Source organism: Leopardus geoffroyi, chromosome C2 (genome assembly GCF_018350155.1).
Source record: "Leopardus geoffroyi isolate Oge1 chromosome C2, O.geoffroyi_Oge1_pat1.0, whole genome shotgun sequence".
NCBI lineage: Eukaryota > Metazoa > Chordata > Mammalia > Carnivora > Felidae > Leopardus > Leopardus geoffroyi.
In genome coordinates, this window is record NC_059333.1 from 133,389,326 (window position 1) to 133,413,761 (window position 24,436).

Here is a 24,436-nt window from a genome sequence, read left to right on the forward strand (position 1 = left end):
TCCTGATGGAAATAACCACCACCAAATAAGAGTAACAACAGCTAAAACTACATACCGGGAAAAAAATGGCCTGAAGAATCCAACCTTGACCAAAATGTAGACACCCAAATCTGACTGGGGAAAAAATTGGATTTAGTAGAAATAATGGACACAAAATGAAAGGCAGATGTTATAATTGGGAAAACTTGACACGGATGAAAACCTGAATCAGATTTCATTGTAACACTTAAACAGAAAAAGAATTAATGCTGATGAAAATAAGTCCCATAAACTATAATAAAAGTGGTAAAACTGGAAATGAATTGTGCTTAGGGAATCAATGAATTTTATTACTTAATGACATTTGTTCTGGGAACCTTCATGCACAGTTGGTGGGAACATAAATTGGTGCAGCCACTATGGAAAACAATGTGAGGTCCCTCAAAAAATGAAAAATAGAAATGCCATATGATCCTGTAATTTTACTTCTCAATATTCACCTGAAGAAAACAAAAAAACTAATTCAGAAAGACACATGCACCCCTATGTTTATTGCAGCATTATTTACAATAGCCAAGATAGGGAAACAAGCCCTATGAATGAATAAAGATGTCATGTATACATATATGCAATGGAATATTACTCAGACATAAAAAAAGAAAAGAAATCTTGCCCTTTGTGACAACCTGGATGAACCTAGAGGATATTATGCTGAGTGAAATAAGTGAGACAGAGAAAGACAAATACCATATGATTACACTTATATGTGGAATTTAAAAAACAAAACAAATGAACAAACAAAAAATCAGAAACAGAATCATAAATAGAGAGACCAAACTGGTAGTTGCCAGCAAAGGAAGAAGTTGGAGAGTAGGTTGAGGAGATTGAGGAGATTAAGAGGCACACGTTTATAAAATAAATAAGTCACAAGAATGAAAAGTACAGCATAGGGAATATAGTCAATAATATTGTAATAACATTGTATGGTGACAGATGATTAACTACACTTACTATGGTGAGCACAGCATAATGTATCTAATTGGCAATCACTATGTCGTACATGTGAAACGAATATGATATTGTATGCCAACTATACTTCAGTAAAGAAAACACTTATTCTAGGGGCACCTGGGTGGCTCTGTCTAAGCCTCAGACCCTTGACTTTGGCTCAGGTCATGATCCTGCGGTTGTGAGATCAAGTCCCAAATTGATCTCCAAGCTGGGCATGGAGCCTGCTTAAGATTCTCTTTCCCCAACTCACTCTGCCCCTCCCCTGCTTGGTCATTCTCTCTCTCTTTCAAAAACAAATAAAACACTTATTGTAGAAATTACTTTCTTGATAGAAATCTATCAATGTTGGCATAATTTTGATTAAAACATTTATGGCCAAACTTCCATTGGTAGCATTACAGTCAAAAATTATCATAACTCCACAGAGGCTGCCTCCTGAAGAGGCAGCTGGGTGGAAGCTAAGTCACAACTCCAGGGTAAAGACCAGGGAATCTGTATTTCTAAAACAATATGTCCCCTTTTGAATCTTAATTTAAACAATTTAAAAATGTTTTTGGGGCAGCTCACCTGGGTGGCTCAGTTGGTTAAGCGTCTGACTTCGGCTCAGGTCATGATCTTGCTGTCTGTGAGTTCAAGCCCCGCGTCGGGCTCTGTGCTGATAGCTCAGGGCCTGGAGCCAGCTTTGGATTCTGTGTCTCCCTCTCTCTCTGCCCCTCCCGCGCTCATGCTCTGTCTCACTCTCTCTCTCTCAAAAAAAAAAAAAAAAAAAAAAACTTAAAAAAAATTAAAATGTTTTTGGGGGCAACTAGGAAAGTTTAAGCAAGGACAGGATATTAGATAATATTAAGCAATTATTATTATTTTTTAGGTATAATAATGATGTTACAATCATGTTTTTGAGAAGTCCTATTATGGACTGAATTGTGTTCCCCCAAAATTTAAATGTTGAAGCCCTACCCCCCAAAGGGACTATATTTGGAGACAGGGCCTTTAAAGAAATAATTAAGATTAAATGAGATCATAAGGGTGGAGCTCTAATCCAGTAGGCCTGGTGTCCTTATAAGAAGAGGAAGAGATACCATGAGTGCATGGGCACAGAGAAAAGGCCATGTGGGGTTACAGAGAGAAGGTGGCCATCTGTAAGCCAAGGAGAGAGGCCTCAGGAGAAACCAAACCTGCTGACGCCTTGATCTTGGACTTACAGATTCCAGAACTGTTAGAAAATAAATTTCTGTTGTTTAAGTCACTGAATCTATGGTATTTTGTTATGGCAGGTCTAGCAAACTGAGACTAGTCTTTACATAGTAGAGATACATACTGAATTATTTATATGTAGAACAATATGATGTCTGAGATTTGCTGTAAAATACTCTGGGGAAAAATGCTTCGGAAATAAAAATTTAGAGTAATAGATGAAACAAGACTGGCTAAGAATTGACAATTATTGGAGCTGGGTAACAGGTACACAGAGGTTCATTACACTATTCTTTTCTATTGTAGAGCGCTTTTGAAAATATCCAAATAAGTTGAAAAAATTGACAGTGACAATTGTAAGGTGATTTTGATACATATCTAAAGTAGGTAATTACTGAGAAAGGGTTTTCCAAAATCTGGTGTTCTAACCCAGGCTGAAATAAATGTGTTATTAACATCTATTTATAAATAAGAATTTAACTGAATTCAATAAGGTGGTAGGGAAAGGAATCAAAATGCCAAACACAAGCACGGGAGCTGCGGGCAAGGGACAGCAGGCAGGGAAGAAGGAATCAGTATTTACCAAGTGCCTAATGTGTACAAGATGCTTTGTAAACATTATCTTTGGATGCTCACACAGGTCTACGAAGTAGACTTTTTAAAGTTTTAATTTTTTAAAAAAGTTTTAATATGAAGAAACGATGGCCCAGAGAATGTGAATGAATTCCCAAGACCCCACACTAGGAGATGGCTGAGCTGGGATTTTATTCCCACCTGACTGCCTCCAAAGCTTGCATTCTTTCCCCTACCCGTCACCTCCTCTCTAGATATTACCAAATGCCAGGCCACAAAGGGCAGAGAAATTTTGAGGAGAAGGGGATCATAGAGGGATGGGGCCAATAGGGACTGACAAAGGACCGTAAAGGGCTTGAGCTTGGATGGAAGTCCTGGAGGTACAGCAAAGGACAGGAGAGCATCTGAGGGGTGGGGAGGGATGGCAAGACACAAATGCAGAAACTTGGTGGCAGATAGAGAATGAGATGCCACCATGGGCTCTTGGCTCCTGGGGAGACGTGGTGAGGGCAGGATTGGGTTATGGGCAGTGAAATTGAAAGAAGAGGTGTCCCAGGACTTGGACCTGGATACAGTTGGTTAAAATAACAGATTTCAAATCTAGGTGGGAAAATGATGCCTCCATCAACAGATGAGGAAAGCCAGGAGGAACTTCTTTCAGGTGGGGAGGGGAGAAAGAAAGAAATACAGGTTAAACGTATAGAATTGGAGATGATAGTGGAACATCCTAACGGAGAAGCCCAGATGGCAGTTGGGTTGACAGAATTTTAGATATGAAAAATCATCTGGTCTACCCCTTCATTCAAGAGTATGAATCCAAGAAGTAACCAGTGAGTCCTCAAATCTAGCTTACACTATGATACAAAATGTGATAGTCATTTTATTCTTGTCTGCTTACCATGTTCCAGGCACTGTTCTAGGCATTGGAGATGCCTAGCGATAGATAGATTGCCTGAATTATTATAAAGGCCTTTTTATTGGTCTTCTTGCTTCCACCCTGGCATCTCCTTCATTTTTTCTCAGCCAGTAGCCATTATAGTTTCTTTGTTACACATATAGTCTATGTACATGGACTAAACATGTAAACGGAACCCACTAGACTGTGCTGTGGGGTGTACACCCCATAGGGCTATATGTGGCAGCCCCAGGAAAGGGATCCTGTTAAAAGACAGATCACATTACCCCTCTGCACAAAATGCTCTAGAAACTCTTCTCTACTCCCCAAACAGGTAAGCCATACACTAGCCTCAGAACCTTGGTGCTGGTGCTTCCCTCTACCTAGAGAAAGCTCTTCTGCCAGATATCCATCCAGATCTCCTTTGAGGCTTCACTGAAATGTCACCATTTCCTTGAGGCCTTCCTTGGCCACCTGTTTTAAATTGCAACTATTTCCATCTTCCTCGGCTACATTCCTATTCTCCTATACCTGGCTGTCGCTCATGCTCATGCTCCTGCTTTTTTTTTTTTGCCTACTTGTTTTTTTCTAACACACTATTTATGTTAACTTTAAGTTGTCTGTCCACCTTCATTGGAATAGAAGCTAGACAGTGGCAGGGCCTTTTGTCCCATTTGTTCACTGTTCAAATCCCAAGAATTCATAACGGTGCCTGGCACATAGGAAGTGCTCAACGAATGAATGAATTCATCGTTTCATGACTGAAGTACACATGACAGCGTAACTGATTGAATAAAGACATAGGCTGAGTGCTGAGGGATGACAATGCGGTGCCAATTCAAGCTACCTGAGAATGTCAGTGTAAGTTTCACAGAAGAGGTGACACTTGATCTGGGACTTGAAAGAGAGGGAGGTGGGTCGAGGCAGGTGTGGTAGGTGGAATAATGGCCCCCAAAGATAACCAGGTCCTTTTTCCTGGAGTCCGCGAACATTACCTTTATATGACAGAAGAGACCTGCAGGTGTGATTCAGTATCTCGAGGTGGGAGAGATTGTCCAATATTATCCCGGTGGACCCCCAAATGCAATCACAAATACCCTTATAAGAGGGCGACAAAGGTAGGTGTAACAGCAGCAGAAGTGACGGTGACAATGAAGCAAGATACTTACTTTGCTGCTGGCTTTGAAGACGAAGGAAGGAACTTGGAGCCAAGGAATGCGAAGAATGTAGCTCTAGAGGCTGGAAAAGACAGTTGGATTCTTCCCCAGAGCTTTCAGGGAGCATGGCTCTGCTGACACCTTCATTTCGACTTGGGTGAACTGAAGTTTGGACTTTGGACCTCCAGGACTGTGAGGAAATAAATGTGTGCTGTTTTAAGGCACATGGTTTGTGGTAATTTGTTACAGCAGCCATAGGAAGCTAATACGGCAGGTAAGGGGATCCTAGAAAGAGCGAGTCGTATGTACAAATCATGAAAGTGGCAGCACATTGAAGAATCCCCTGAGAAGCCGAATGGATCTGTGTTCAGCAATAGGGAATGGAGAAAGATGGGGCTGGGCAGGTAGCGGGGGCTACATTGCGAAGGGCCTTGCAGGTCAGGTCAAGGAGTTGAGTGTTTTCCACTGGCATACGCTGTGCTGTGTTGCCCAGATCCCCTTACAGGACCGGTGGGCTTAAGCTTCATGGAGTGCTGCTAGCAGATGACCCTGTGTCTCAGTTCTCTTGCACTCTTTCCTGAAGGTAGCCGCCTTGCCTGAACTCGCGCAGCTTCCTGGAGCAGCCTACATCTGATGACTGGTCTACATAGGAGTAGAAAGAGGCTGCCCATCTTACCCCACTTCAGGAGAACTCTGAAGGGCCGTCCCAGTATCGAAAGTCCCCCTTGGGATTAGTTGCAGCTCTGCTGTGATGACTTCTCCCTGTGCCCAGTCCTGCCTCCTTTCCTCCTGGCCACAGGTGTTCATGTCAAGAGTTCTGCTTGAGTAAGCATCGGACCTGCTGGTCTCTGTCTCGTCCTGCTTCCCTGGGAACTCAGCCTGCCAATGTGAGCTAACAAGTCTTTAAGCAAGAGAGCGAAAAGTAAGACTGCCTTGGGTGGTGGTGGTGATAACTCAGATCAGTGTGAGGATGGGCTAGGTTGTGGAGAGATTGGAGGATGGATCAGTTAGGAAAATAGGGCAAAACTACAAGTGAGAGAAAATAAAGTCCCCTAGACAAGGGTGGAGGCAAAAGGAACTCTATGGGTGGTCACCAGCTTTTCCATAAACAACCTCATAGAGAGAAGGTCATCCTCAGCGAAGCCTTGTTCACTGCATGGACTAAAAAGAAGTCCTTCCTCATGATGGCCCAATCATTGCATTTTGTCCGTCATTTCTAGTCTGGTTTTGTACAGCAGTCAACTTCTTTTCTTTCTTACTTTCTTTTTTTAATGTTTATTTATTTTTGAGAGACAGAGTGCGAGTGTGGGAAGGGCAGAGAGAGAGGGAGACACAGAATCCGAAGCAGGCTCCAGGCTCTGAGCTGTCAGCACAGAGCCCGACGCGGGGCTCGAACTGATGAACCGCAAGATCACCACCTGAGCCGAGGTCGGCGCTTGACTGACTCAGCCACCACCCAGGTGCCCCTAGAACAGTCAACTTTCTTACCAAAAATATGTTCTCTGTTTCTCTGGTGAAAAATCCACTTAGAGAAATAGCAGATTTGACCAACCATTCTTCTTAGAACAAGAAGCCTACCAAATGGTGAAGCCTCCACTAGGAAGTGTTCTTTCAACTTTTTCTTGAATACCTCCAGTATCGGGGAGCTCATCTTTTTGCAAGGCAATGTATTCTCACTCTTAGCAGAATCCTTATATCAAATCTGACACTGCCCATAGCTTTTCACTTTGTTAGTTCTAAGTGAGGCATGATCATCAGCATGGAACTAAGTTTAGTAGCCCTGGTTTTAGAGTCAGACAGAACTGGGCTTAAATCCAGAGTGTGTTCCCAACAGTGTCCTCAGTCCACTTATCTCACCTAGTTTGCTCAATGTAAAATGGGGATAAAAATAGAATATACTTACTGAGGTGGTTGTTTAAACATTTTTTTTTAATGTTTATTTATTTTTGAGACAGAGAGAGACAGAGCATGAATGGGGGAGGGTCAGAGAGAGGGAGACACAGAATCTGAAACAGGCTCCAGGCTCTGAGCTGTCAGCACAGAGCCCGACGTGGGGCTCGAACTCACGGACCGCAAGATCATGACCTGAGCGAAGTCGGCCGCTCAACCGACTGAGCCACCCAGGCGCCCCCTGAGGTTGTTGTTTAAAAGAAATGTTTAGGGGCACCTGTTGGCTATGACTTTTGATTTCAGCTCAGGTCATGACCTCACGGCTCATGGGCCCAAGCCCCACATCGGGCTCCTTGCTGACAGCATGGAACCTGCTTGTGATCCTCTCTCTGTCCCTCCCCCACTTGTTCTCTCTTTCTCAAAATAAATAAATTAAAAAAAAAAAGCATGCTTAAAGCATGATAATTGGCACATGGTAAATGCTTAATAAAATGTAAAAAAATTACTATGGATGTGAGATGTCAATTTAATACATCTCCTCCTAAGTATTGCATTATGATATATGCCCTCTTCAGAGGAGAGAGAGAAAGAAAGAGATAGAGAGGGTGTGTGTGTGCCGTCTCTCCATTGAATTGTAAGTGGATATGCACCTGGCCTTCTTGAATTCGATGTATGTTAAGCACAGATATTGTGTGTAGACTCTCATTCAGGACATGCAGAGGATATAATCAAGGTGTCTCTCAAGTTTGTTTGTTTGTTTTTTTTTCCTACTTAGAAGAAGAAAGGATTTGCTTTCCATTTACCAAACAGCAGGCCTGCATAATAAGAAAGGATTGATTTTCTCAGCATTCCATTAGCTCTGGGTCTTTAAAGAGAGCATAATGCACTCCAGTGGGGAGATGAATTGCATCATCTGGGAGCTGGAAAGAGACCTGGAGAGGAATCAGGCTGGAATCTTAGCATTCAAAGGGAATAATCTTACTCTCCTCCATATTCACCATATATGTTTTTTTTTTAATTCCCTAAAGTCTGGCAGTTTATACCCACATTTCCGATCCAGACACATGTTTCATAACCAGCTCAGCTGCCGACCCAGTTAAATAATAATGAGTGATTTTTATAAATCTAAACTTTCTCTCATAAGAATCCAGCAGAAGAGGCTGCAGGGTGGTGGTTGGGAGAGAAGTCATCAGTGGTGATGTTGAAACCTCTTTGATTGATGGCGCTAAACACTAGCTGTCTGCAAACCATCAAACCACTGGTGGGAGAAAAAGAATTCAGTGAATCCACTGGTTGTTTTGTCCACCTGCAATCCACACAGGTAAAAGATAGAAATTCAAAGAAGAAAATGTTGCTTTCTCAGAGAATTCAGTGATCTTTTTTTACCCCGTTGAAGAAAGGTCACCTACTGGAGGTTGTTATAGGAAATATAGAACAACCAGGGGCTGGGACACCTGGGTGGCTCAGTTGGTTAAGCGTCCAACTCTTGATTTCTGCTCAGGTCATGATCTCAGAGTCGTGAGATCAAGCCACAAATCGGGCTCTGTGCTGGGCATGGGGCCTGCTTGGGATTCTTTCTCTCTTTTCCTCTCTGCCCCTCCCCTCCCAAAATAAATAAATAAACATCTAAAAATATATATATTTACCTGGGTGGCTCAGTCGGTTCAGTGTTTGACTTCTGCTCTGGTCATGCCATTCCCGGGTTCGAGCCCCGTGTTGGACTCTGTGCTGTCAGCTCAGAGCCTGGAGCCTGTTTTGGATTCTGTGTCTCCCTCTCTCTCTGCCCCTCCCCTGCTCATGCTCTGTCTCTCTCTCTCTCAAAGATGAACGAACATTTAAAAAAAAATTTTTTTTTAAAGATTCTCTCTCTCTCTCTCTCTCTCTCTCTCTCTGTCCCCACCCCCCATTGGTGCATGCGTGCACTTTCTCTCTCTCTCTCTCTCTCAAATAAAAAAATAATAATAAAAGAACATTGCCAATCGTAAGATGGCAAAGGTTTAACAACAGACTGGGGGGAGGGGTCCCTGATTTGTAGAAAGCGCTTGTGTCTGTGGTGGAAACACTCTCACCATAGTCCGTTTCTGTTTCAAGCTACCAACATGATACCATCGAATGCGATGTTGGGAAGAAGAATCCAATAGCACCGCATTTTATAGTGTTTCCACCATTCAGATACAATAGAAGTGGTAAACTCAAGAGCACAGAGAATAGTAAAATGTAGTGAAATCATTGGGAAGTGGAGATTTTATTACCTTTGCATTTAATGTATTTATTTGGGTATAAGTTTGCATAATGTAGTTTTTAATTATGGCTGTTTTTAATAGCCAGCTATCAGAATTCCTGAAAATATAACAGTGCATGTGAGCCAAGAGAAGAGGCTCCAACTGAACCCTGACTCTTGGGGCACTTGAAGACAACTCATTTTCCTTAGATATTGGGGATGGGAGGCATGTAAACCTCTCTCCAGTCCCGTCCCCATCCCTGACCATTTTCTCACTCATTCATCTTTTGTTTAGTCAATAACCATTTATTGAGCATACACAGGGCACCGGAAATAGTGAAATGACCAAGAGGAGAGCTCAAGATAGAGAATGGAGCTGACTACAGGGGAGAGTAATAACACACGTGACGGAGATAGAAATGGGCAAGCTGACAGTGAGGAAGGAAGGGTGGCCTCTTGGACTGAGATCCAGGGAGGGCTACCGGCCACTCAGCCTTCAGGTTGCCTCACTAAAAGTTTGACCTCCGAGATCTTTTTGATGCAGATCTTTCCCCCTACAGATACACTGTCTTCCCTCATCTTCCAGGATATCACCCTCTTCTTACCTTGTTAGCTGCTCCTGCTCGGTCCCTTGCTGGCTGCTCTTTGCCTCCACAACCTTCTGATGTTGCAGTGTCCCAGATCCCAGTCCTTGGACCTCTTCTCTTTCTTACCTCCCTCATCCAATGGTAAGTTTTCCAGCGTCATGGCTGTAGCTTACCCACCTGCAGTGCTGACCCTTCCTCTGAACTCCAGACTCATTTCTCCACTTGCCCATTTGACAACCCTACTGGACAGCTAGTAGATATCTCACTCTTAACATGCCGACCACCTGACCTTCTGTCCTTTGCAATTTCCTTCTCTTTTATCTTCCCATCCCAGGAAATGGCAACTCCATCCTTCTAGCTATTCAGGAGCTCAAATCTATAGGACATTCTTGCCTCCTCTTTTTCTCTAACACCTCAAATCCAATCTATCGGCAAAGATGATGGATTCTGTCTTCAAAATATCCAAACGGCAACCTTGTCCCACCACTTTCACGACCTTCACTGCGGACCAAACCATCACCATCTGTCACCTGAGTGTTTCAATACCCTTCTAATGGGCCTCCCTGCTTCCACTTTGTTCACACCCCTTCCTCCCTTCACCTCTATCACTTCTCAGCATAGAAGCCAGAGTGGCCCTGTTGAAAAGAAAAGTTTGATCATTTCATTACAGAGCCTGACATATGGCAAACTTTCTACTATTGTTGCATTTAAATTCACAGACAATTTATTCTACTCAGTGATACCATGATTTCTAATACCTGATTTTGTTAGTTCTCAAAGATGAATAACTTGGGGTTAAACGGGATACCCAGGATTACACAGGCAACTGAGTGGGTCTTTAGTCTCAGAGATGCTGGCCTGCAGTACAAACAATGCCTTCAGAAGAGCAATTTTATTTTATTTTTTAAGTTTATTCATCCATTTTGATAGAGAGAGAGAGAGAGAGAGAGAGAGAGAGATTGAACACACAGGAGGGGCAGAGAGAGAAGGAGAGTGAGAATCCCAAACAAGCTTCGCACTGTCAGCGTAGAGCCCGATGTGGGGCTGGACTTCATGAACCACGTGGGGCCGAGTCTAAGTCAAGAGTTGACTGACCCACCCAGGCGCCCCTCCTTATGTTTAATTTTTAAAAATTGAGATGCTATTTACTTACAGTGATATTGACCACTTTTAGCGTGTACAGTTCTATGAGTTTTGACTAATGTATGCAATCAGGGAACCACCACCACAAATTGATTCATAGAGTTTACATTTTCTCGAGTGAAATAGGGATTTCTGGGTATTCCCGTGTTACTAAAAAGCCTATAGTCTAGAATATTTTTGAATAAATGCAGAATTCTTGCTCTCAAATCTCTGACAAACACTGATGAAAATGGTAAAATCACTCTTCTTTTTGGAGGATCCTCTGTGTCTCAATCACAAAGAGGAGTGATTTGTAAATTAGCAAAGTCATTGTTTGGTCAAATGGTTCTATTGAAAATAATTTTACCAGTACTCAGAAATAGTTTGTAGCTTTCCTTCTTAAGAATAATAAATATTTCAGGGGCGCCTGGGTGGCTCAGTCAGTTAAGCGTCCAACTTCAGCTCAGGTCACGATCTCACGGTCCGTGAGTTCGAGCCCCGCGTCGGGCTCTGGGCTGATGGCTCAGAGCCTGAAGCCTGCTTCCGATTCTGTGTCTCCCTCTCTCTCTGCCCCTCCCCTGTTCGTGCTCTGTCTCTCTCTGTCTCAAAAATAAACGTTAAAAAATTTTTTAAAAAAAGAATAATAAATATTTCCCTTGTTTATATATATTTTTTAATTTTTTAAATGTTCATTTATTAAAATTTTTTTTTTACATTTATTTATTTTTGAGAGCCAGAGAGAGACAGAGCATGAGCAGGAAGGGGCAGAGAGAGAAGGAGACACAGAATCTGAAGCAGGCTCCAGGCTCCAAGCTGTTAGCACAGAGCGCGATGTGGGGCTTGAACTCAAGAGTAGTGAGATCATGACCTGAGTGGAAGTCAGACACTTAACCAACTGAGCCACCCAAGTGCCCCACCCTTGTATATATATTGCTTTGCATTTTTCCCACTGAGAGTGCAAAAGTCCACCCGTTGGAATACTATGATTGCCTTGTGGTGGGTGAGGTCTTGCACTGTGGGATGGAATCAGTCTTAATGCAGGCCAAGGTGCTACCTGCTTGTTTGATTTTCATTTTTTCTTAAACAAGGTAGTTCTTTGTGGATGCAGATAATGTACTGAATTAACAATAACAATGGGAAAGGACACAAACAATGATGTTCCACACCACGGCTTAAACAAAACCTGCCCTTTCTTAACTAATCTGGGTTTTTATTTGGACAGTTATTATTATTATTGTTTTTATTATGCAATGGTTCTCAACCTTGGCTGCATATAATAATCACAGAGGAGCTTTAAAAACAAATAAACAGGGGCACCTGGGTGGCTCAGTCGGTTAATCATCTGACTTCAGCTCAGGTCATGATCTCATGGTTTGTGAGTTCAAGCCCCGCGTCGGGCTCTGTGCTGACAGCTCGGAACCTGGAGCCTGCTTTGGATTTGGTGTCTCCCTCTCTCTCTGCCCCTCCCCCACTAATGCTCTCTCTCTCTCAAAAATGAATAAACGTTAAAAAAAATAAAAATAAATAAACAAATATGATGCAGGGCCCGTCTCAGAACAAGTCTGAAATTAAAATCTGAGTGGCACCCGGGAATCAGAAACAGTTAAGGCTCCCTGGGGATATTCTATTATGCCACCTCGATTGAGAGCCAGAACTGCTACTCTAGCTGGGCACAAAACTTCCTGCGTGGTTTTGAAGGTCTTCCCTCCAAAGGTTGGCCAGAGCTGGGGGTAGCCTACTGGAGGGGGAAGATTCCAGAGCAGAGGTTAAAGGACCTGTATTAGTTCCAGCTAGCAGAGAAAACTGGACCTCTTTGGGCATTTGTTTCAGGACCAGGAGAAGGAGAAGCGAGTGAGGTGCCTCGAGTGCAAAATTTAAGGAGACACTGGATCCTTACTGCACTTGATCCTGAGAATACATGCCTCTTTAAATTTTGCACCCCCAGTACCTTATTTGCCTTACTCTATTCCCTCATCCGCTGGGTTTCTCATCTGTAAACTGATGAGGCGGGCTTGACTACTATCTTTCCCAGTGCTAATATTTTATGTCCCAAACATAAACCTTAGGCCAAGCTAGAAGAAAATGGAAACTTGTGTAATAATCTGGTTTAGTTCAGTCAGTAGCCAAAGCGGAATAATTCAGACCAAAGGTACTCTCTTCTTCTGCAACAGGAGGGCAGATTTTCTTTGTTCTGGTCTTCAGGAAGGTTGTATGAACATTCCTCAGTGCATATTCCTTAATCCTATCAACGGTCCTCAGACCTCTGCTTCTAACACTTGTCTTTGACTTTTAGCCCAGGCCATCTACAAATTGCTATGCGTTCGCTTGTGCAACCTAAAAAGTGTCAAAATATGTGTGTTAGTTGGGGAGGACTGAGTTACGTGTATACCTGGCTGTGCCCCCTAGGGGTAATATGTATTTTATTTTAAAACTGAAATAACTTGAAAGGAAGGCTTGGTGGGGGGAGCAGGGAGCATGCGAAGTTAGCTCCTCCTGACAAGTGAGAGACAATTGTTAAATTTTCAGGAATTGGGGGCCATCATTAAAAATTAACTTGTAAGAACTTACAATTAAATAAATTCTATTTAAAAATGGAGGTAACAAATATTCAAAATTCATCATGTACTAATTATTTGACTACATTTTACTACTATCACATTCTTGAGGTTGCTTAGGTCTATTGTACAGAAATATTAAATAATGGAGTATTGCTGAGCACCTCTCCCCAGCTGCACTCAGTGATATCACGCGGTAGCTGGGTATCAGCTGCAATAGGTGTCTTTATACCATGGAAATTGGCAAGTTGTGCAAATCACGGCTTTGTCACTTGGAGATTCAGTTGTTATACATTTGCCAGCACGCCACTGGCTTGGGTTAACTAATGAGTTGAAAAGTATGGTCCTTGGGATGTCCTATTGCCCCTTATAAAGCAGCTACATGTTAGTGGGGAGAGCTGGGCACTGACTAGTTCTGCTAATACTTTTGAGAATACCGTCTCTGTCCTGCAATTTCCCCCCATCTCTGAAGCAGACAAAAGTGCAATGCTTGCCCCTGTCATCCCATAAGATCACTGTGAAAAGAAAAACTTATTTTAACTGTCTAAAATAGTTCTGTGGTTTATGTTTTGTGGTTTCATGAATGGGCTCTAAAAAAGCGAATGCCTCATGCAAACACAAGACATCGTTACAGAGGATCACACAGTCTCAAGAGAACAGTCAACAGATACGAAGGCATATTTCTGTATTTGATTTAGTGTTTGGTTGGATGTGAGGAGCGATAGAATAATGTTCCAATGCCCATCTTTGGAATCTGTGCCCTTTTGGGGGAACTTGATGCACCGGAGCAGTTTTTAAGATGGCACATTTCGGTTACGCTGGGACACTTGAGTGGCTAAATTAACTCATGGCTCAAACTAAGTGCTATTAATAACTCAGAATTTTATGTTAAGATTATTCACTTGTAGGCATCTTTTTGTCACAGAAAAATACGTGTGAACAAAACGTAAAAGGATTAATTTAGCATCATATCCCGTGATTTCAATGTGGGGCGAAGTGGTAAGTTGTCACTGTATTTCCTTTGCCAATACTCACACTTGATCTGCAGCTGTGAACTGAGTTCGGGCCAGAGATGGACAATGTCACCCTCACTCTTGCCCCACTGTGACCATTAGACACAATCTTGAGTTGTCTGAACCCAGCTCTGGACTATAGAGCCTTAGGGAAGTATAAGTTTATGGCAAGGAGTCTGAATCCATTTCAAACCTCAAAGCTTTTTTTTTGGTCTTTTCTGTAAAATAATGACTATTTTTCAAATTCATCCAGATTCTGTTCATATGAGCCAAACACAGTTTCATTTCAAGGATTTACTGAATCCATAGAGTCTTTGGGTCATCAGGGCTTCCCTATGGTTAAATGGGTTGTCCCCTGGCCCAAAGTGCCTTGTATGAGGGGGCTCATACAAGGGTTGAAAACGAACCCCAATTCCTTTCCATGAGCCATTTGTCCTACTTTGGGGCTGAGTCATCCCCAGGTGGCACCATATTTTAATTGATCCATCTAGAAAGACTTCTTTTATCTCAATTTCATAAATGCATGTAAATACCAGCAGGGGCTCTCTGGGCATTATATATGTTCTCTGTCAATAGATAGATATTAATAAACAACTGTCCAAGTGTTTTGCCCTCAGAAAAAGAAATCTTTATGCCCCAAAAGGTTGGAAAATCCTGTGTGACATCTTCAATCTGTTTACACCCACATTTCTTTTTTTTTTTTTCAACGTTTATTTATTTTTGGGACAGAGAGAGACAGAGCATGAACGGGGGAGGGGCAGAGAGAGAGGGAGACACAGAATCGGAAACAGGCTCCAGGCTCTGAGCCATCAGCCCAGAGCCTGACGCGGGGCTCGAACTCATGGACCGCGAGATCGTGACCTGGCTGAAGTTGGACGCTTAACCGACTGCGCCACCCAGGCGCCCCTACACCCACATTTCTAATTCTCCTCTCAGTTGTGTGTGTGTGTGTGTGTGTGTGTGTGTGTGTGAGTGTATATGTGTGTATGAACGCAGTTGAAAGTTCTCCCCTCAAACAGAGACCAGATTAACTGGAATTTTTCAGTCTCCATTCTTCCCCAGACTCTGGTGAAGATTCTACGAATATCATGGCTGTCATGGACCCATCCACACTCTACCAGCTACCTTTTGCTGCACAAGATGCCCCAAAACTTATGTTAAAACAATAAACATTTATGATTTCTCATGATTTTATGGGTCAGCTAGATCAGCTCAGTTGGGGCTGGATGACCTAGAATGGCCTTACTTACATGTCTGGTGGTTGGCTCCATGACAGCTGGGGCATTGGGGAAACTTGACCATGTATCTTTTGTCATTCAGCAGGCTAGCTTGGGTTTATTCATTTAGCTGTGAGATTCCCAAGAACACAAGAGAGTTAGCCCTGAGGCACCAGCACTTTGACAGCCTCTGCTCGCACCCTGTTTGCTCAAGTCCCATCAGCAAAGCAAGTAGCAAGTTCAGCTCAGAGTCTGAGTAGGAGGACACGGCCAACTGGCATTGATAGAAATTGTGGCCACGTTTACAAATTACTGTGCTCACTGATTTTAAAGACATTAAGGAACAAAATTCTACTTCCAGTTCCTACCAGAAAAAAAGAACTGTTTCTTGCCTTGCCTAACATTATAGCTATGTAATTTTAAAGTTTCCAATAGCTACATTACAAGAAGCAAAAAGAAACAGATAAAATGAATTTCCATAATGTATTTTATTTAACCCAATATATCCGACATTATCATTTCAGCATATAATCAATATAAAGAATTACGAGATACTTTTCTTTTTACTTTTTCATACTCAATTTTCCAAATCTGGTGTACATTTCATACTAAGAGTACATCTGAATTTGGACCAGCTGCATTTCAAGTGCAATAGCTACACAGGGCTTATGTCTACCTCACTAGACAGCACAACTTTAGAACATGGGCTTCATTTCTTTATTTACATGAGAAAACTGAGGCTCAAGGAGGATAAGTAGTTTTCCCAAGGTCATGTGGCTGGCAAGTGGTTGACCCAGGATTCAACCCTAGGTTAGCTGGACACCAAAGGCTTTACTCTTTCTACTGTACCACATTGGCTGCTTCAACAGGCAGGATTTTGGGGGGGTGGGGGGAGGAAGCACTGGATCACAGCCTTGCTTTTGAGATGTAAACCATGTCCCTTTTCCTTAGCCCATGGGGTCTAAATCTATCTCTGACTTCCAAGCCTTCCACAGTTTAGCCTTTAGTGGTTCATTCCCACTGTTCTCCATTCATGCCAGTCTCCCTTCCCACCCTGCACACATATAATATTAACCTGGACATAGTTTACTCCTGCACTACCTACCCTTCCGGTGTCAGTTCACCAACTCTTTGAAAGAAGATGGGCTCTTCTTTCTTTCCTGGTGGTGCTATATCTCCAGAAAGGTTGCGAAGGTCCCAGGAATATGAGGTATGTTAATGATTTCTCTTTATCTTCGCACAACGCATTTTGTACTGTTCTTTCTTGGTAGTGGGAGCTTAATAAGTCGGTGACCCATCTGAGCTGGCATCAGAGGAAGGATCAGGGTGCTCAAAAGAAGGGCCTTGGATGATGGCCTCCAAGGCACCCTCTTTCTGTGAAAGGTAAGGAAGGCAGCTGGCTGATCACGTGACTATGCAGCAGGCACGGGGCAGCCTGGTACGTCAGAGGCCCTCAATAGAGGTTTTGTTGGAAGAATGGATCGACTGTTCTTCTAAGTCAATTTGAGACCAAAAGCAGGGTTGGATTGACAGACTTCTCGCCACACCCACAAAACCGATAAACATAGTATTTTGCAAATATTATGTAAATGCTGAGTGTAAATTTGGTAGCAGAATAAAAATGGATATTAACGACTGACAATTAAAAACTGCTCAGTCTCTGATTGATCTTTTCCAACACTCTATTTTTCTATCTGAACAGAGTATATTTTCCAACATCTTTTATGTTCCTCTGGTGAAAAAAACCCCAGCGATTAAAGAATATTTCATTTTTGATCGTTCCTTTCAAACATTTTCCTGTTCTGTTTGAAGAAAGCATATTTTTCACCTTTTTTTTCCCCAAACCCTGGTGAAACGTTGGAGCAGTTTTGGTTCTTCAGTTGTTTTTTTTTTTTTCCCCGCACATAATTAAGCTGATTAGTATCCCATATGGAGTGGAAACAATTGGCTTCACGTATGCTGGTGGATGGTTACCCACAGAGCGGTCACTGTTTACATGCTTCCCATTTCCTTGTTAGATAAAGATCTGGCAGACTTGAACTCTGTGAACATTACAGCCTCTGGTTATCAGACATGCCTGTATCCTGTTTAGTGGTATGAGATGAGATAGGTATTCTATAATTTTGTACAGAAGGAACTTTGAAGATGCTTACCCAGCATCCATTTCCTTTCGCCTGTTTCTGGCGGCCCCCTGATTTGTTCAGGGACTTTTGTTTGGTCCATGCAGCCCTGAGGTTTAGGGAAGTTGACTCCACCTCCAGTTGCAGTGTGGGCTTGATTGGTCTGAATAATCTTTCCTCCTTGCTGCAGAAAAAGTCTAGGAATCCAGACCTTAGTTAGTGTGTGACATTCCTCAGGCCAAAGGGATTGGTTCAGGGGTGGGCATCTGACCAAATTCTCACCAATGAGATGATGCAATGGAAGGTTTGGCAGGAGTTTCAGGGTAAGAGGTCTCACTTTTTTTTTTCTTTTCCCATTTTAGAACATAAATTAATTGAGCACTGTGTCATCATTAAAAGTACTATTTTCAAGAGATTTATAATGATGTGGAAAATGATTATGACATAATATTAAATAAAAAGGATTCAAAATTGCTAACACTCTAGAATCTTAACAATTGCAAAAAGTCGTTAGAAGAAAAATGCTAAAGGAGTGGTTTTCTGAGTGACTGAGTTACGATTTTCAATCTGTTTGTCTCTATTTTTCAAGTTTTTTACAGTGCACATGTGACATCTATTGTCTAGGGTAAAGAGTGTTTAAGAGGTCTCACTCTTAACAGCCGTGTTACCACTAAGCGGAGTGGTCCCTCTTCTTTGGACATTGTTATGGCCAGATTGCAAAGCCAGGAGATGCTACGGTCACCTTGCCGTCAGCCTGACTATGCTGCGAACCCACAAAAGAGGGAGGGACCAAGCAGATGATAGAGAGGCAGTTTGGAGGCTGATGGAACCACACTTGATGGCTATTGTACATCTGGACTCTTTTAGTTGCATGAGTCAGTAAATCCCCTTTAAGGTATGAACCAGTTGAAATGGAGTTTCTGTTACTTTTAGCCAAAGGCATCACTACTGATATAGACAATTTTACCAAAGAAATGTGAATCAAAAAATGAGAAGTCAGCTTAACATAAATGTGTGGATGCATATAGGAAACACAATACAAAGCAGTCCTGGGTGGAGTATAGTGTCCCCCCCTACCCCCACCCCCATTTCTATCTTCCAAATGAAGAAATGAGTTCATAGAGTTTCGACAAAGCTTTGAAGGGACAGAGCCAGAGTTCCTGCTAGGCTTATAAACCCTAGATATTAACAAAAAGCTGTACTTTGACAAATTCCTTCAGAGAAGCCCTATGGGCAACTTGATACCAGACCCTACCTTCACCTGATCTTAACAGCCAAGCCCAAAGCCTCCTACTTTTTTGTTCATAAAATATTTGAACAGAAAACAGTTCGGAGTATATCCTGGTTTTCGACCCAAGGTTCTGCCTTGATAACCTTGCCGTTTTTCTTCGAGTGATTTGTTTTTTCTTTCTGAAAAAATGCTTAAGAAGATAAGTCCTTCACTTACCTAGACACGAGCATGGCACCCTGATAAAAATAGTGTAGTCAGATTCTGTCTGAACCTCACTTTCTACCCCCAAGCAATTTGTCAAGATATTTTCCTAAATATAGAGAGTTCTCCTGCCAAGAATTCTGCCTGGCAGTTGTCAGGCAATGAAATTGCAATCTCCTGATTACCAATGAATGAATGAATAAATGGTCCTTCCACCAAGAGATGACATCATACTGTATAGATTTACTGCTACTCTTTTTTTTTTTTTTAAGTTTATTTATCTTGAGGGGTGGGAGGTGGAGAGAGAGAGAGAATCCCAAGCAGGGTTTGCACTAACAGTGCCCCAACTTGGGGCTTAATCCCACTAACTGTGAGATCATGACCTGAACTGACACCAAGAGTCATGCTTAATCGACTGAACACCCCCCCCCCACCCAGGTGCCCCTACCCTATTGCTACTCTTTTGAAGAATCTATTACAGTCCTTGTCTAGAGTGCTACTACCTTTATCTTTTAAAAGGGCTCTGAACTCTCTGAAGTTCAACACTAGGATGAAATATTTTTAAAACTTTCCCCAATATTTGACAATGGATATTATGTCATTATTTACCTTGCAACTATTATTTTGGCACATTGTAAAGCACTGGTAATATGGCCATTGCAGAGTTACACTTGTCTAGTTATTTAACCCTGAAGTTTCTTTTTAAAGGGAATGGTGTGGACAAATGGGTGCATGAAGCATATTTCAGGGAACAGTGAACTGACCAGTATGACTGGAGCAGAGAATAATGGGGAAGCGTTTTCAAATGTAATGTAGAAAATCTTAAAACCCAAACTAAAAAGTTTTCTCCCATGGGTGTATGTTTCTAGATGTGGGAGGAATGAGGACTGCAGGCTTTAAGAAGGTGAATGTGATTGCAGAGTGCGTGACTCTGAGGCTGGGGCCTATTTCAGATGACATGAAGGGGTCCATGTGCCACTGGAACAGCATGACAGCGGGAGTGGCAAAAAGAGTGGGAACGATGAACCAGAGTAGAAGATGTTAGGAAGACAGAGAATTGACTTCGCTTGGGGACCAACTGGGTAAGGAAGTCCAGACAGAGAGAACATCAAAAGTGATCCTAAGTTTCAAAGCCTCCATAATGGGTGGATGAAATTACCACTGGAAATGTCAGGAAATGCAGAAAAGAGAGGCAGTATTAGGAGATAAGAAAAAGGAATCTGTTCCCCAAACGACTGAGTTTGGGATGATAGTAGGACAAGAGGTAGTGCTGCCCATTAGGCAGTGGGAAAGATGTAACTAGAGCTGGTCAGGGCTGGAAATAAGATCTGGGAGCTGTTGCCTCCTCAATTCCTCTTTTCTTCTGAGTAGAATCCCACCTGTGTTTGGGTTGCAATGGCTCAGACAGGGAGGATAAATCATGACTGGCCAAGGGCCAAATATGATAACTTATTTCCCTTTGGTTGGTCAAGGGGTGAACATGTGATCCAATTCTGGCCAATGGCCAAGGGACTTCTGGAAGGATTTTCTTCCTGATAAAACAGACCTCCATGAGGAGAAGGCTGTTTTGCTTTCATCTCTTTCCTTCCTGCTTGCGACCCTGTCAGGAGAGAATGGGATTGTTGGAGAGATGTGGCTTGACGTGTTGAGAGATATGGCTGACACATATGTCACAGTGATGGTAATAAAGCGGAAAGAGAGTAAGAACCTTTGGTCAGTCACTGGTGTCCTTGTTAATCTGCTGAACCAAATCTGGAATTGCCTACCTTCAGACTTCTTGTTACACACAAGTTTATTAAATGTCTTTGTTACTTATGTTACTGTTAGTTGGTATTTTATTACTTTCCCCTGAACATATCTTAACTAAAACAGATGTAATTACTAATGCCTGTGAGAACTGACATAATCTGAGAGGGAGGGAGTAAGAGAAAGACAGAACCTGGAGATATACCCATAATAGGAGATGGGAGCTTTTCACTAATCAAACCTTAAGATTTTTAATAAAAAAGGTACATAGGAAATTTGTTTTTAATTATGAAAACATACCACACACAAACATACACTCCTACAACCTCCTTCCTCCAGCCACACATTCCAGAGAGCATATGTTCCAAATGAAAGGTCAAAAAGGAGATGGGTTTCAGTTTGGAGCTATAGGAGGGCAATTATTTCTCTAATGTGGTTTGCTTCCTGTTGCTAAAACTGAGTCCCTTCAAATGAGATTGTTTGCTAAGTGAGGCGTCTCCTTCCTCTTCCACCCTTGGATGAATTAGGGAGCAAGAGGAATCAGTCAAGTTTCCTCACTGTGATGGGCCGAGGAGCTCTGTGTATTCCCTGTGGATAGTGGCCTGCCACTGGAGAGGCCACAGGCTGGAGCAAGGAGCTGACTCATAGGGTAAGGAGAAAATGGCCTGGATCTTTCACAGAGGTAAGCAGTGTCCAATTGCACTGGGGGGAGGAGGGAGAGGTTATGACAAAGAAAGCCGTATCTATTCCACTGAGCAATTAATGCCATTATTTTTCTTCAAAAAGCATTTTCTCTTAAGCCATCGAGGATAATTTAGCCTCCATCTTGACAGAATGTACTAATGACTGCTAATGGATACATTCTTTTAATAAATGAAGAGGCACAAGAAAATTGCCTGATATTAAACAGAGTCCCACATGTCTTATCGGAGTCTATAATGGCCCTATCAAGTGACCTAAATGAAAGAAATGTGACTCTTCAGGGGTTAAAGGAGTCTATTTTTTCTTAGTGCAATATAAATTCGCTGCTAGGGAGAACAGTAATTCATTGGTCTATCCTAAGAAATGTTTAAAAGGAGGGCCATATCTCAAGTTAAATGATGCATTTCCTATTGGTAGCGAAGAAAATATGAAATAGAACCTCTGTGCAGTGTGGATGTATATAAATAGCCTCTTATCTGGCAATAGAGCCCAAAACTCTTTTGGGTCTTTGATCCTTGGAATTTTTAGCCCAGAAGTTGAAGAGCCTGGTAATTTGTTATTAATTTTGTCCAATTTTTTTCAATACCTTCCAGGGTGCTTTTTGTTGGTTGGTATGATTTGGTAATTTTAAACTCTATTCTTGGAAATGTTTCTCCAGATTCAAGTAATTCCTAGTACTCTACCTTCAGTGGGACACTTCTAAAAATGAATAAAGAATTCCAACAAATCAATAAGAAAAAGACAAACAACCCAAAAGAAAAATGGATAAAAGAAATGAACCAGAAAATCAAAGAAGAAATGGCCAATAATGATACGAAAAGATGAATGATCTGTATTATAGTCTTTTGCAACTTGCTGTTTGCAATACAACACTATGACTCTAAGCTTTTCATCCACCCGTGGTATTGTGTGCGGCAATATTCATTTTCACTAGTGTGACAGTATTTCATTGGGTGAGTATTCCACAATTCTATTCTCCCCAAAATACATGTAGCATGAATCTATATTTATAATGCTCAAAAACAGCTACAAATCATATATTATATTGCAAAACAATACTTCATAGAACTATCTTTTTTTAAAAAGCCAAGTAATGATAAAGACAAATTTCAAGATAATGTTTCCTTGGGGAAGGGGGAGATTGACATTGAGGATGGGATGAGAGAATGTATCTGTTATCTATTGCTGCATAAGGAACCACACTGAAGCTTGGTGGCTTAAAACAAAAATCAATTATTTCTCATGATTCTCTGGGTCAAGACTTCCCACAGGGTTCTTCCACACAGAACCATCTGGCCCTCTCGTGCAACTGCATTCAGCGGGACTGGGCTGGATGGTCAAGATGGCCCCACCCTCAAGGCTGCTATGCCTTGGACCTTTTCTACTTGATTTCTCTCACCATGTGGTGTCTCATCCTCCAGGGCCTCTTTTTCCATGTGGCCTTTCCCTCCAGCAGGGTAGACTGGATGTTCTTTACAAGGAGAAAACACCCACACAGTACTTGTGTAATTAAAACTTAATTACAATTAAAATATATTACCTAATGAAAGAGTGCTCTGTGGCCAGATTGTTTTTGGAAATGCTGCATACAGCATCCCCTGTTAGAGCTTCATAATGCAAAAAATAAAAAAATAAAAAAAAAAATAAAGCTCGCTAAAGGCTTTGAGAAGTCTCACAAGGAGCAAAGAAGAAAAGACCTGCTTTGGTGAAAGGAGCTGGTAAGAGAAGGCAGAAGCGCTCCGCCTTCTCTGTCCTCAGGGATATAGGAAGGGAGTACTGAGGTAGAGAAAGCTCGAAGGCTGGGGCTCATCATCTGAACTCTGCTACTCCTGCTCCTTCAAAGCGCAGTGTAATTGAGGGAGGCTCTGACAGCCTCACACGTGAGGCCGGAAGTGGCCTGGAGGCCAGAGAGTCAACAGTGCTGCTCCTGGAATTAGGTCACCTAGGTCCCAGTCCCTCCCCGCTGCCCTGCCCTGCTCTTGAATTAGCTCACTTTCCTGACTCCTATCTCTAATTTGCTTTAACCCCTCTGACCTGCTTTTAATGTTTATTTATTTTTGAGAGAGAGAGGGACAGAGCACGAGCAGGGGAGGGGCAGAGAGAGAGAGAGGGAGACACAATCCGAAGCAGGCTCCAGGCTCCGAGCGGTCAGCAAAGAGCCTAACGCAGGGCTCGAACTCACGAACTGTGAGATCATGACCTGAGCCGAAGCCGGATGTTCACCGACTGAGCCACCCAGGCATTCCACCTCTGACCTGCTTTGATCAGTTATCCTCTTTGTATTTGTGGATCTTTAGTTTGTCTCTTCTGCCTGGTGGCCTTAAGCTCGTAGGATTTGCTTCTCTCTCTTCCTTTCCTTTTATTTAATGTGAAAGTTAATCCATGACAGTTTTAACAAACTCAAATAATACCCCCAAGACAAAAGCCTCCCCTTGTCTGTTCCCGTCCCACTATTCCACTGTCAACTAAGTTTCCTTCCAGAGGAGTCTCTGTTTATGTAAACACACATATGCGTCCATGTGTGTGTATTTGAACAAAATGGTATGAATGTGTTGATATACTTCCATGGTCTCCCTTTCCACTTACTATTATAATGTGTACATATAGTCTTTGTAAGTTGGTGCATAAAGACTGATATAATAGCTGCCGTACTCCAAAGTGCATAGGTTCCTTTACTGATTTAGCCATTTCCCTCTTGATCAACATTTATGTTGCTCCTTTTTTTCTGCCATTGTAACCAGTGTGGCAGTGATCACCCTTGTATGTGAATTTTTGCACATTCAAGCGAACGTATGAGGAACTCCAGAAAAGACAGCGCTGGCTGGATCTTAGGGCATGCCTGGCCTTCCTTGTCTCATTGCCCTTTTGACCCTGATGTCCTAGAAACCTCTGCTGTCACCCACCTGTGTGCCTGGACCACTCTACAGCTCACCCATTCCAGGACCTGTCTTCCCTGCCCTTCCTTGGGGAGCTAATCCCTTATCACCTGCTCTCTGGAGCTCTGCCCTGGCTGCCTAAGTTA

At 42.4% G+C, this 24,436-nt stretch overlaps 1 long non-coding RNA gene across 3 annotated transcripts in view; it reads left to right on the top strand.

Annotated features, from left to right (window-relative positions):
- Positions 1–22,958, top strand: part of LOC123611595 — a 39,092-nt gene extending 16,134 nt beyond the window's left edge. Inside the window, exons 3-7 of one of the 3 annotated variants that reach the window (XR_006718750.1) lie at positions 9,507–9,648; positions 16,686–16,797; positions 21,240–21,394; positions 22,073–22,367; positions 22,675–22,958. This is a non-coding gene — a long non-coding RNA (uncharacterized LOC123611595). Of the gene's footprint in view, positions 1–9,506; positions 9,649–16,685; positions 16,798–21,239; positions 21,395–22,072 lie in introns of all 3 variants that reach the window. The other 2 variants (XR_006718749.1, XR_006718751.1) reach the window with 2 other exon arrangements.
- The last annotated feature ends 1,478 nt before the right edge of the window (positions 22,959–24,436 follow it).